The 14,166-nt window shown below is 32.6% G+C and overlaps 1 protein-coding gene across 2 annotated transcripts in view; it reads right to left on the bottom strand.

The window, feature by feature from the left end:
• LOC129800477 (uncharacterized) overlaps positions 1 to 918 on the bottom strand; it is a 114,161-nt gene extending 113,243 nt beyond the window's left edge. Inside the window, exon 1 of one of the 2 annotated variants that reach the window (XM_055844883.1) lies at positions 668 to 918. The gene's annotated coding sequence lies outside the window, so the exon portion shown is untranslated. The remainder of the gene's footprint in view (positions 1 to 667) is intronic. The other variant, XM_055844881.1, reaches the window with a different exon arrangement.
• Between the last annotated feature and the right edge of the window lie 13,248 nt (positions 919 to 14,166).

Below are 14,166 nucleotides of genomic sequence, written 5' to 3'. Positions count from 1 at the left end.
AAATCAACCCAAAAACGGAAGGGTGTGTTGTGTATGGGTTCAAAAGATTTGAAAAAAAATTAAAGGTGGGCAAGAAGCATAACACGGAACTCGCCTGGTGAAATAAAACCTTGTGGGAGGTGGTGGTAAAAAAAAAACAAAGCAGGAAAAAGAAGTTGGTGGAAAATGAGGTTTTCACTTTGGTGACACATTTAATTATAATTGTGACACTTGAAGGGCGGAAGATAAATAACCGACAGTGAATGTCTGCTTCGGCAAAATTAATCCCATCGAAGTCAGTGAATCGTGAAAATTTGCCCTCTAGCAGCCCACAAATCCCCATCGTTTTACCCAGAAAAAAAAACCATCGATGATTGCGTCTGCATTATCCATTGTTATTGGAGAGAAGACTGGGTTATAGTCAGAATTTGCAACATAAATTCAGAGAGTCCTCGAGAGTTTTGCCCAAAAAAACTATTGCGCTATGCCAAGGGTTCAGCTTTATTGGGGGAGTGTAAACCCTTTCTTGCCGATGGATGATGAAATGGTATAATTGAAATTTATCGACTCACAATTAAATTGTCAGAAATCTGATTAAGAGTTTAAATTACGATGCTCTCCGAACTGGGTGAAACCAGACAAATTTTCTCCTCAATAAAATTTAATTGTAAATGTAGTATCAACTTACCCGCAATGGATGTCCTCAGGCTGGGAAAATTTTCAGTCAATTTGACGCAATTTCACCTCACTTACTCACTCACACCTCCTGCTGGAAAATTTCAAGTCAAGTCTTGTGTCAATTGCCGCGAAAAAAGATCAGGAAATCAATCTCCTTACGACACTTTTTCAGGATTTTCTCAGATACTGAGAATCAAAAAAATCACCTAGAATTGCCAAAAATACAAGAATGACCCTTTCAGTTCAACCAACACTCACAAACTGTTTCTGTGCAGAAGGATTTTCCGGCAAGAGTCCCTTTAGCAGCGGAAAAATCTATCATCACTGCGCATGAATGTTTTATAGAATTTTCTCCTCTCCAGGAATTCCTCGAGGATCCCCATTCTCGACGTCATTTCAATCATTCCTCCTCTGCCACTGACTATATTTCTAAAGACAATGTTCCTTCACACAAGGAAATACAATTGCACTCAAATAGTCCTCGAGAGAATAAACTTTCAAGTAGTACCAATGAGTAATCTCAAGATCGTTTTCTCTAATCCTCAAATTTCATTTCATCTCAATGACTTCGCTTGACAAGCTTTATCTAGTAGTGTTTATTCTTACAGATTGATCCATAAAAGCTTCCTGAGCTTCCCTTCAAAGACACTGACGAATTTAAGTAAAAATGTTTTTTTTGGGTACACTTGGAGAAAATTTCAGAAGGATAATAAATCTGCGAATGCTAGGCTTAAATTAACAATTTTATTCAATTCAAGTTTCAGAACACATTTTCTCTAATTTAAAACTCATACACTGAGAGAAATCCGAAAAAGTTAAAATAACATTCCGGAAATGTTAATTTTACCCTGCAGTATTGATCCAAAATCGGTGTAAATATTACCCTTTTACGTGTATTGAGGGTTAAAGTTACCCTTTTTCATGTTAATTTTACCCTTAAAAAGGTGTAAAATTAACATTAAAAAATGTTAATATATTTTTACACCCGAAAAGTGTTTTTTTCTCGGTGTAGCAATGTTCATTATTGGTCCTTACATCAATTTCGAAAAAATGTAGATTTTTTACTGATCAGAAGAGGCATTCTGTAACAGTATGACAATGTCATAGTTTTTTCCGTAGTTAAACACGGGAGTAGGGCAACATAAAAGCCCGAAAGCATCGAATGGCTATTGCAAGTATCTCTATGAAGCTTCAGGTACCTAATAAGAGTCGAAATTTATCACATAAACAAATTTTAAATTTGTCATATACTGAGAGAAATCCGAAAAAGTTAAAATAACATTCCGGAAATGTTAATTTTACCCTGCATTATTGATCCGAAATCGGTGTAAATATTATGCTTTTTAGGTGTATTGGGGGTTAAAGTTACCCTTTTTTCATGTTGACTTTACCCTCAAAAGGTGTAAAATTAACATTAAAAAATGTTAATATATTTTTACACCTAAAAAGTGTTAAAGTTATGAGGAAAAAAAGTTAATCGCACCCTCTTTTTTTCTCAGTGTATGACATTGTCACACTGCTGTAGAATTCCCCTGCATAACTGTTTTTTTTTTATTAAAAAAATCATTTTTTAATGACTCAAATAATTTTTCTTTTAAGTACATGTAATTACTAGTCAAAATTGATTTTTTCTACTTCAAATCAATCATTTTATTGACCATATTTTGATTAACCAACCCAAATCAAATTTTTCGGTGCCAAAATTGATTTCTTGTCTGGTCAAAATTCAACCAAAAAGTTTCATTTTCCCCTTTTAGATCAGGAAAACTTCGTAAAATCGAAATTTACATCTCTTTCTTTCTTAAAAGCTTTGCATATGTCTACCTCAGTCTTTCGCACTCTTCTTTTTCTTCTTTTAAACATCACAATAAAGTAAATTTAAATCAATCGAATTTGAAGTGCAAAATATTGAGATAGACATATGCAAAACATGTGAGAAGAAAAAGTATGCGTGAATTTCTCTTTATATGTGTGAGAACCTTTAATGACTAAATCGAATTTCTACAGGACATTTTCACTGACCAAATACACTCTTTAAGATAATTTTTTTGCTTGCTTTAATGTGGATTTTTACTGGTAATAATTCTCTTTACTGATCAAATTCAATTTCTTTTACAGACCAAAATTCAATTTTTTAATTATCGAAATCGATTTTTTACAGACTGAAATTTCCTCAGATTTTCCCAGATTTTCTTTTTAAAAAAAATTTTACTAGCTGAAATCGTTTACTAAACAAAATGTATGTTTTCATCAACAAACTTGATTGTTTTTTACTGACTAAATTTAATTTGTATTGTTCATTATCATATTCCACTAACCAAATTTATTATTTTTTAGGCCAATCGAAATGGATTTTTTTGCTGGTCAAATTGCTTTTTTTACTGTTCAAATTTGATTTTCATCAAAATAAAATTCATTACTAAATTTCCGAGGCCGATTTTTACTGACCAAAATCTACACTGAGAAAAAAGGGGGTGCGATTAACTTTTCTTCTTCGTAACTTTAACACTTTTTAGGTGTAAAAATATATCAACATTTTTTAATGTTAATTTTACACCCTTTTAAGTGCAAAATTAACATGAAAAAAGGGTAACTTTAACTCCTAATACACCTAAAAAGGGTAATATTTACACCGTTTTCGGATCAATACTGCAGGGTAAAATTAACATTTCCGGAATGTTATTTTAACTTTTTCGGATTTCTCACAGTGTACTATCTTCTCTGAGCCAAATTATTATTCTTTTACAACCAGAAATCAATTTTTCCAAACTATAATGTATTTACAATCAAAGAATTTTATATTTACTGATTAAATTAAATTACTAATATCTGAAATCAAAATTCGCGTCCCTTTCTTTATGAAAAGTTTTGCATAAATGTATCCCATTCTGTCAGTCTCAAAATTAGATTAAACAAATTGAATTTGTTATGACATTCAAAAGAAGAAGAAAAGTCCGAAAGAGCCGGATAGACATATTCAAAACAATTGAGATAGAAAGAGATGTGAATTCCGATTAGACGAAATTTTCCTGATCACAAAGGTGTGTGAGAGCCATAATGTTCATTTTCATATCAATTTTTTTTCTCAGACAAGTTTTCTTTTAATTTTTTTCTCTAAAAAAAATTAATATATTTCTAAAACCCAGAATCATATTGTTTCATGAACCAAAGTGTATTTTTTCATCAACAAATTTGACTTTTTATACCGTCCAAATTAAATTTCTTTTTACTAAAATATTTGAAGTTATAGACTGTTTTAGCTATCTTTGAAAGCTTTGGAAATTATCTAGAGCAGAGGCGTGCAAGAACCGTTGAAACCGAATAAACGTCAAATGAAACATGTACGTCAATGGTGAAAACGCTTCTTGAAACGGTTCTTCCACATCTCTGATCTAGAGAGAGTTATTCAGTTTCAGGCATTCAAATGGTAAGGTTTGTGATTAATTGATAGTCACCGTGACGTCGGCTCTTCGACACCAAACTTACTTTTATCTTAGTTGCTCTCAAAATAGTAAATTTTTAGTCATTTAGCTGATGTTGAATTAAAAACGATCAAATGATGTCTTCATTATTCACATTGTGTTTCTAGTCAAGTTTTGCTACTTGGGAGCCTGCAATTCACTCCGCCTCCATTTTCCTCTCTTAGCATTTTGTGTGACTAAAAGGGGCTTCAAATAAACACATGGATGTAAGACTAATCTGTACCGCATCTAAAGTTTCGGCCATTATTATAAATCTTAAAAGACTGATTGGGTACATAATGTGCCTTAAAAGTTTGATATCGCGTAATTTTTGATAATATTTTCCCTCCTTCTCTCTTTTGCCTTGATTTCTGATTGACAAATTCGTTTTTCTGATAGTTACTCTATAAAAATAAATTATGTATTATTGTATTATAAATACAAAGAAGAGTCGATAATGCAGAACTACTTGAGAACAGTTAAGTGCATTATTTATTGGAATGGCACCATAAAGGCCTCTACACATTATAGGAACAATTTTTATCATAAATTGTTTTTTTTCTTTTTTGAAGGAAATTGCCTGTAGAATTGTAGGTGGAAACGCTAGAATTCTGTAAAAAACAAAATTTTTGACGAAATTTGTTCCCAATGTGGAGAGGCCATAATGCTGCAATTCCGTTCATAAACAGGCCCAGTATCTCCTATTTAGTATATTTCTTATTACATGTGCGTGTTTTGAAATAAAATTAAATCGTTTATTTACACGTTTTAATTTTATTACCCCATGAAGACTGCATGTAAATAAATCACACTCGTTCAGTATATCACAATTGAGACTATTTTTTTCTGTGTGCACTTTCTGGCAAGAAAATTTTATTAAATTCAACTATTGTCCTCATTCAAGTGTCAGTGAATTATGGTTCTCGAATTGGTTCAAATACGAAAATTTATGAATGGGGAAGCCAATAAAATTATTGTGATTCCCACGAGGGTTTGTTTCATAAAGTTTACATGATGTTACTGCACTACTAAAATTGTTAGACTCTTTTCAAACGGGCAATAATTCAAAATTTAAGGTGAAAACAATTTTTACCAGTGCTTTATACAGCTATAAAAAATCTGAAATTATTCGTATGTTAACATAAAATTGGATAAAATTGGATTCATAAAATTTTATTAAAGAAGCAATGGTACGAAATGGATTGAATTTTCTATTAATAAGTCAATGCTGGCGGAAGAATATAATGAGGCTTTTTTCTGCCTTCGTTCTTCATTGCTTTACTCATGCTAATTTCTGTTATGCTTCCTGAACTTAAAAAAAAATAGTGCAATATTTCCGAACATAACTCCTGTACAAGAAAAGCTATTTAGAAGACTTCATGAGCACTACAAGTTTGATGATTCTTAGATGTTCTTCATGGATTGTTTACCAATAGAAATGCTCAAGAATCTCTCACTCCGTCAACATCAATCACTTTCCAACACTGATTGATTCCAAATGATGAGAATTGGGTAAAAACTTGTAAAAGAGAAAATCGAATGATTTTTCTCTCAGTGGCTAAATAGTATTTTCTCGCAACTAATTCTTATGGGGATCCATATATATAATTGTACGATATAGCGCAGATGTTTTGTGTGATGCTGAAAATAGAATCACAATAAATATTGCCTACATAACAAGTGTTAATTGAGATTTACATATCCATTCTCAACTAATACTCCAACTAATACATGGTCAATTTCCTCAAAATTAATTGATTCACTATATCTGCTTGCAATTGTTATTTTTGCATAAGATAATTAACCCCAAAATTCCCATGTGCCAGTATCTCTCAACACTATAATTTTCGCCATGAATTCCTCTAAAATATGGTAAATTTTTCTGATCATTTGGCAAGTAAAAAAAAATAGGATGTTATAGTTTGGTAAAAAAAATTTCCCCCCTTGGCTTATAGAATTATTTTAGGAAACTGTATTTTTAGGAGAAGAAGTTCCAAATGTGAAAATTATCTGCTAGAACAAGACAAAGAAGCGCCTTCTTACTCTCTCATTTCTAGTTTGAAATAAATTGCAACATGTGTTCTTGGCCGAAAAGGAAGAGAATTCTTGAGAAATTTGAACATGAAAAAGAAACCACAAAAATCACTGTAGATTTATGCTTTACCTTTTGCCATTTTTCAACTGATAATTTATGAACTATGGCAAAATTAATAAGGTGCGTTTGTTATTTTTAAAGAGTTCATTTATTTGCCAAAAAGTTTTCCATGTAGCTTGTATTGCCTTTTCTTAAGTTCCAGGTTTAAATTCTGAGAAAGAGCTGAAAAACAAATTAAAGCAATAATACACGTTTACTTAAGATGAAATTTTCCAAATGAATAAAGTTCATCTCATCGTAAGGGGTAACCATTCGGAAGGCTAATAGCCCCTTTATTCTGAAATAAGAGGTAATAAACCGTCCCAGGGAAGTTCTCGAACTCGTGACTTCGATGCTATAGCTCAAAAATACTTTCGGATTTGATTGATTTTCGGACAAAAATTAGTTATTGGTTCATCACCGGTTCACGACCGATTTGAATCGATTTATAAATCAGTCATAAGATTGTCCAAAATACCTTAGAAGTAATAGGGTAGAGTAAGTACTTTTCGCCACCTTAAGGGTTGACACTCTTAAAATTATTATAATTTTTGTCAAAATAAAATGAAATTTTGTGTACAGGTGCTTTAAAGCATTGCCTCTCTATTGAACCAGGAGACTTCACGGAAATTTATGAGTATCTATTTGAAAAAAATACATTTCCTGCAACAATACATGTTTCAGTACTTTTCGCCACCTTGTAAATACCTTTTCGCCACTTGTTTTTAATTGAATTTTAAGAAACAGCAGCTTTCGAGAACCCCCAAAAGTACACGGCTCAGTAATTTTCTTATTTACCACCGATACCAGACAATTATAAGAGTATTTCGAAAGATTTTTTGCACATTTTTTATTTGCGATATAAATCAATTGAAAATTATGCTTGTTTCAACTAAATTCCGCAAGGTGCGCCACTTGTAAAATGCTTGAAAAAAATGAGTGGCGAAAAGTAGTTACGCAGCCGAAAAAAGTAAGCCCTATTTCACCACATCCGAATTTCTTTATTTTTTTTGGAAAACATTATTAAAAATGATATTAGAACAAAGTTTAGTTAATAACAGATTGACTTTCAGTGAAAAAATATCAAATGCTGTACAGAAAAAACATAAAATTATGCAAGACAATTTCTCTGAGCGTTGACAAGTTTCTCAAGAACTCCATATTTTTTTGATGACCGTTCAGCTTCTCGAGAATTTCTTTAATTAACTTGCAAATAATCTATTCGGGGAAGCACAAGATATGGGTGTCTTATTCGTTAGGCTAGAGGTCACGAAGTAACACTCATTGCGTAGTTCCATGAACTCAATAATTCTCTTAAAATGTGATTTTAATTTAGGTGGCGAAAAAGTGCTTAGTGGCGAAAAAGTACTGACTCTACCCTACAATTAAATTTTGGATAAAAATTAGTTATCGGATGTGAACCAAATTAAATACTGAATGAAATACTACAACGAGTCCGACAAAATAAAACAAAATAAGACAATATAAAACCTAAAAAGAGAAAAAAAACTTAAGTTAGAAAAACAAACCAGATCGAATCAGTATTGGATTACAGTGACGAAGCACACACGCCCGACTGACCAACCAAGCAGTATAATTTAATTTCGTAAGTCCCTAATAGGAATTCACAAACCTTTACGAACAATTTTACGAAATTTAAAAGAAAAATTGTTAGTAAAAGCGCCAAACACGTCACTGAAAGAGTCTTTGCAGAAATGATATTATATTTAAATTCCATACAAACCTACCCAACTGATTTTTCCTGCTGTGATGTTTTTCCTTAAGTCCCACAAAGTGAACTAATCCACAAGAAATCACAAAAACATAGTCTTAGTCGACCACTGAACCTGAAGAAGATCCATATCCAAACCGAAAGCTCTGGGCAAGATTAAAAAGATTTTTTATTCTTGAGGTGAAGAAAACTCTCACTGGTGATCACCGGAATTTTTATAATCAACTCATCACACCAGTTCCATTACCTATTAATTTTACGAAATATTTTTTCTGTGTACAAAGATGCCCTAAATATAAGGAGTGTGAGGTGAGTCGTCAAAAGCTGCTCTAGAGTACTAAGGACAGCCAAAATCCTTCCGGAAAAAATCCTGAACTCTTTAAGGAACGGCAAGTCAGCAATACATCTTCGGAGACCTAAACAACTTCGGCCGCGATAGGGATACAAAATAAGGACTCCCAGGCTCACTTTTAAACATAGTCTCCGATACTTGGGTAAGATAGTTAAGTTAAGGTCTCTTGGACAAAACGCAGATGAAAATCTATATTTGTACAAAAAGGCGTTGATATTCGAAAAAGTAAACTTTAGTTTCGGACTTAGTTTTGATAACATCCTATCCTGGAATGTAAGGCTAATGATACTTCATTTAAAGGCACGTATGTCTTAATCAGTTTTAAAGTTAAAAACACTTTTTTTATTTGAGTACTTGAAAGATTTAAATCAAGTCTTAGTTCAAAACTTTTATCAAAGAAAAAAATGTACATCACTTTCGCAATTACAGCCCCCTTGTTTTTTGTTTTTCAAGAGTGTTTTACAATGACCAAGGAAAATTCAGGTAAATTGCACTTCTTTTCGAAAACTTGTGATTTTCTTCTTCTGTACTTTTTGTCTTTACCTCCTTTGAAGAGCTTGCAATTAAGAAAAGGGTCATTAGTGAATGTAAGGTACTTAAGTGTTGTCGATAATTCAATTTTTTCTCCCCTTTAGTTCTTTTTTGAAACAAAAAAAATACTAGAGGAAAGTACTCTCTCTTCGAACATTCATGCCTTCGAATATTGTGAATTTCTTTTACTTTTCCTAAGAGATTGACTCATGATTATCACATAATTATAAATAATTGATAATAAGCTAATTAATAATCTATAAATCATTTAGGAAAATCAAAAGAAAATTCACATTATTCGAAGGTATGAACGTTCGAAGGGAGAGTACTTTCCCCTACAGCAATTTTTCGGCAGTTGTAGTTGAAAATTGAGTATTTTATAAATCTTTGTATTACAGTGGTGCTTTATTTACATAAATTTTACTATCGGAAAAACATGTTCCATTTTCACAGGAATAAATTAACAACAAGTCATCATGTTAATGTCTAAATATTGTGGTACAGCTTAATAGATGAGAATTTGTGGAACATTGGAGAAGAAATTGTTGATGAATTAAATCGATATTTTCATCAAATCGCTCAATTGACGCCATTCTTTTTTTCTCACTCCTCAAAATCTCAAATGTGTGTGCTTTAGAATGTTTACAATAGTGATTGAAATTGAAACTGTTTTAATGTTTTCTGGTGACTTGGAAGTTGTGCCAAAAATCAAAAAAGAAAAGCGCAGGGTGATTCAGTAGAATTTTCTTATTTTACATACCAAAAATTTCTCACAGTGTTAACTCTCTCAGCATAAAATTTCTATCTCTATTGTTCGTAATTTGCGATGAGACAGAGAAAAGCATTTCATCCCGGTTTGCGATTAGGCTAATTTTATTTTGTGGGCAGAAAATCCACATGAGAAGCACGATGAAAATGCAGAATTATCTCAAGTTTGAGGAAAAAATCTTAACCACTTTTCTCGCACACCCATCAAAACGTCATTATCTGGGTGTTATTCGGCGATGGAGAAGGCGCTAGAGAATGATGATCACAAGGCGTAATTGCGTAGACCGTGGACACGCATGTGGTGGACCTCCAAGATCATTCGCTCAATCAATCGCGTCATCTTTAACTCCATTAGGAGGCATGACGTCATATAGACAGTGAAATGATCCAACACCTAATAGTCCAATGGGCTAAATTTAAATAAAAACCAAAATCGTAACCGTCTCTTTAAACAGCCATGCCGTGGGTTCGAAATACAACAATTGGGAGAGGCGCACGAGGGATGTGATGAAAAACAGAAAACGGCTCATTTAGAATCTTATGCTCTCTAGGAAAAACACCACAGACACAATTAGGTAGGGAAGAGCACCAAATGAGACTCTGCATGAGACGCGGTATCCTGTGGCCTTAGGCACAATGTTTATTTGAGTGTGGAGTCATTTGAGAAACAGAACAAATCAGAGTGTGATTCTCAAGTTCTTTTTTTTCTCTCCTCTGCTCCTACTCATAATAGAAAATTTTCCGGCTTTTCCTGTTCACCAAGGCTGGGATTTACCAAGGAAATTTATGATATTGGTGTCACACGGCTAAATTCTTTTTTACACGAAAGGGGATATACTCAGGGCAATGAAAAAACGAATTAGATTGCGTAGGCGTTAATTTTACAATTTTCTTGTTTAAACATAGAGGCAACAGTCATGACGAATCACTTAGACCGTCTTCAGACTAGAGGTTTAGTCCAGTTTCCGAGGGTTTCAAAACCTTTAACAGAAACCGATTTTATTGATTTTTCAAAATTTAATAGGTAATTTGCCCTTAATAATCCAATCCTAATTGTGTTATCACACTTGCACATTAAAATTGTAATGTGATTCACATTAATTGTCGCTGGTGAGAGTCCAAATGTGTAATTTGTGTATTTGAATCACTTTATATTCAAAATTTGATCTATTTGTTGATAAAAAGGTAGACTTGGCCCGCAAAATGTGATATAAATTGATTTATAGCATTAATGCGAAAAATTAATGCGATTTTCTCTTTAATTTTTTAATGTGAAAAATATTTATGCTTTAGGTAAATTTAAACTTATTTTTGCAGGCCAAGTCCACTTTTTTATCAATAAATAGAAAAACTCCAAATATTAAGTGACTCAAAGACACAAATAACATACTTGGATGCTCACAAGCGACAATTAATGTGAATCACATTAAAATTTTAATGTGCAAGTGTGATAACGCCGATAGAGCGAGTACTCTACCACTTGACCCATTAAGTGCGCTTTGCAAGCTATCTATAAGTGTATATAACGTCTTATAGTGATGACTCCACCCTAACTAAATAATACCATTATTCTCTTAACAATTACTTACTGCGACATTCAGGCATTTTTCAAACATAAACAATTGGACTATTAGGCTAAAATAAACACGATTCTCTATGGACATTAAACAGACTTTAGTTTTTAAAAAATGGGTCATAATGGTCATAATATCGAACTTACTAGATGTTGTAAATCTCACAATTTTTCAGAAAAAGCTTCATTTTCTATAAATCTTATTCATCTTGTCACCAATTCTCAATATACGTGCCACTGAAATTTCATTTTGTTTAATATAGCAAATAATGAAATTGAATTTTATTAGCATGAAATAATAAATGTCGCTTTTGGCATTTACTACTTCAGTTTATAATCATATAGGACCACATGATAATCCACAGAGAAATATTCCAAATAATTTTTCTTTAGTAATTTTCTTATAATGAATATTAACAGTATATTAAACACAAATTGCGAGCTAATAGATAAAAGTAATATTGGAGTATAAAATATATAAGGCAAGTCAAGGTGGGAGTTCGGTCTATTTTTTTGTTCTTCAATTTATTTCATCAGCCAACGTTTCGATCCTGGATGGGATCTTCTTCAGGGCATCAAAATTCTGGGAGAACACTTATCAGATAATTATCACTACTTTTCACCAATTCTTCTTTCCACACTTCCTCATCCATCACCAGTGGAAGACTCCCAGAATTTTGATGCCCTGAAGAAGATCCCATCCAGGATCGAAACGTTGGCTGATGAAATAAATTGAAGAACAAAAAAATAGACCGAACTCCCACCTTGACTTGCCTTAAATATCCATACGGTCGAAAAAACCATAAGTAAAATATATAAGTTGGAATTATTATAATATTAGTATGGATTTACGATAAACAGAGCTGTAGATTTCTGTCTTGCCTAATGAAATTCAATTTTTGTCCAAAAAGATTTATTTTCGCACAGTTTATCAATAATTCTTCTTAATTCCCTTTTTAAATATTGTTCATTTAATGTCATTCTAGAACATTTGGTAATAAATTTGGAATTTTTTATATAGTAAGGTAAAGTACCCTCTAGTCGGCCGGTTTCTCAAGTCGGCCAGTTGAATTACAGTAGACTCTTCGATATCCGGCTGACTGGGGGACAAAATGACATTTAGGTTTTTTGAATGATCAACGGTTTTTCTATTTTGTGCAGTGTGAATTTATTTTCTGTCTGACAAAGAAAAAGAGAATTTTCTTCATGGTGTGCTTATGTTTCATTATTTATCACAATTATGTATTAAAAACTTCGATACAATGTTAATAATACTTTAATTCACTCTGGACAAACTTCATGTTTAGTGAAAATAATTTTGAATATATCAACCGCCAGTGTTTGGCAGCTGTCACCCGGATATCGAAGTGCTGGATATCGAAGAGTCTACTGTATTTAACCAATATTTTAACGTTTTATAGTCAACTTCTATGAAATTTTCACTGATTTATGTTATATATTATAATATAATACACCTTATAATGTTAAATCAGTAAGATCGTATTATAACAAATCTAAGTAAATTGAATAAATAGTCGCACTGGCCGAGTTGAGAAACCGGCCGACTACAGGGTACTTTACCTTAAATATGTAAATGTGTAAAGAACTGTATCTTTTTAGCGAAGAAGGTAATTATTTTACGAGCAGCTTGATTCATATCCAAAACAATCGAAGATTAAAGAAGTTCATATACAAATACGCACAAGTTTCTATTAGATACCCCAAGCTAGTTATAATGATTTTTTTCTGCTAGCTTTGAGCTTCAAGAACATTAAAGTATAACTTTTCCTGAGTGTTTATTGCGCTTTTCTCTGAACTATAACTATTTTTCCACTCACACCCGCCAACAATGAATTACTCTTTACATTGAACAGCAACTTTTGATGCTTCAGTAGGTGGATTTTCCGATTTCCCTGTATGTTGCCGCCTGATCAAAAGGGCGATGTGGAGAGGGTTTGAAGAGCATGACTTTTCTGTAATTTAATTATTCTGGGACAATGCACCAGGAGTAGCCAATGTCACACTCAACTCACTTTTATCTCCCTCGGACTTTCCCCGATGCCCAGAGTGAAATTATCACTGTCGGAAACGTGCCAAGACTTCTTGAAAATACTCAGAGAACCCCAATAGAACAAAATGGCAAAAAAGTAAAAAAAAAAGATCGGCACTCGCAAAATGTGCTACAGTCATAGTCATGGGGGTGTTTTAAAAATTAAATTACCCATGAGAAAAGTGCTAAAAAGAAAGAATTGAGAATTGGAATAAGTTGGAGGAGAAAGTGTCACACTAAATACGTTTATACACTGAAAATAATCCTGAATTAATCCAGGGTGTTTTGATTCTAAATCTCTCTTTTGACATAAAAGTCATCAATTGAGGGTCTATAAGGGCATTTTATAACAGATCGTGGTAAATGTGTTATCTTTGATCTACTTAACGAGGCTCAGAACATTGCAATCGATGCTCTTTTTTTCTATGTGGACAGCAAGGAGATTTTGTTTGAATATGATAACCTCATTTGATAAATTCTCGTACTCATTTTCGGATTCTAAACAACAATCAAGGCCAGCCTATCGATTAGCCCAAGGAACTTTCCGAAAGCACTCAGTGATTTATCTGAGTTGGCTTTTTGAAAGGATCTTCAGAATTTACAAAATAATGAGATTGAAATATGTCGTGACTTTGTCATCTTTGTCAAAGAGCTATTCGTGTATAAACTTTTCGCATGCTTTTTGGTTATATACCGCTTTACTACCAATTAAGTTGATTGATAAATTAAAAAAAAAATCATTCGGAAATAAGAAATTGTTTAAAAAAAGTAGGTTTCAAAAGATTTTAGCATGAGTAACAAGCTTTCTATTTAATTACTTTCCAAGATAACTCTTCTCCTTTCTTGATCATCACATCCGTTCCTTATATAATCTTTTAAGAGTTTAGTTACAAAATTTCTTACGTCTT

This window comes from Phlebotomus papatasi, chromosome 2 (genome assembly GCF_024763615.1).
Source record: "Phlebotomus papatasi isolate M1 chromosome 2, Ppap_2.1, whole genome shotgun sequence".
Classification (NCBI taxonomy): Eukaryota; Metazoa; Arthropoda; class Insecta; order Diptera; family Psychodidae; genus Phlebotomus; species Phlebotomus papatasi.
The sequence above is the reverse complement of the archived record's forward strand: the minus strand, read 5'-3'. Positions and strand labels throughout refer to the sequence as shown.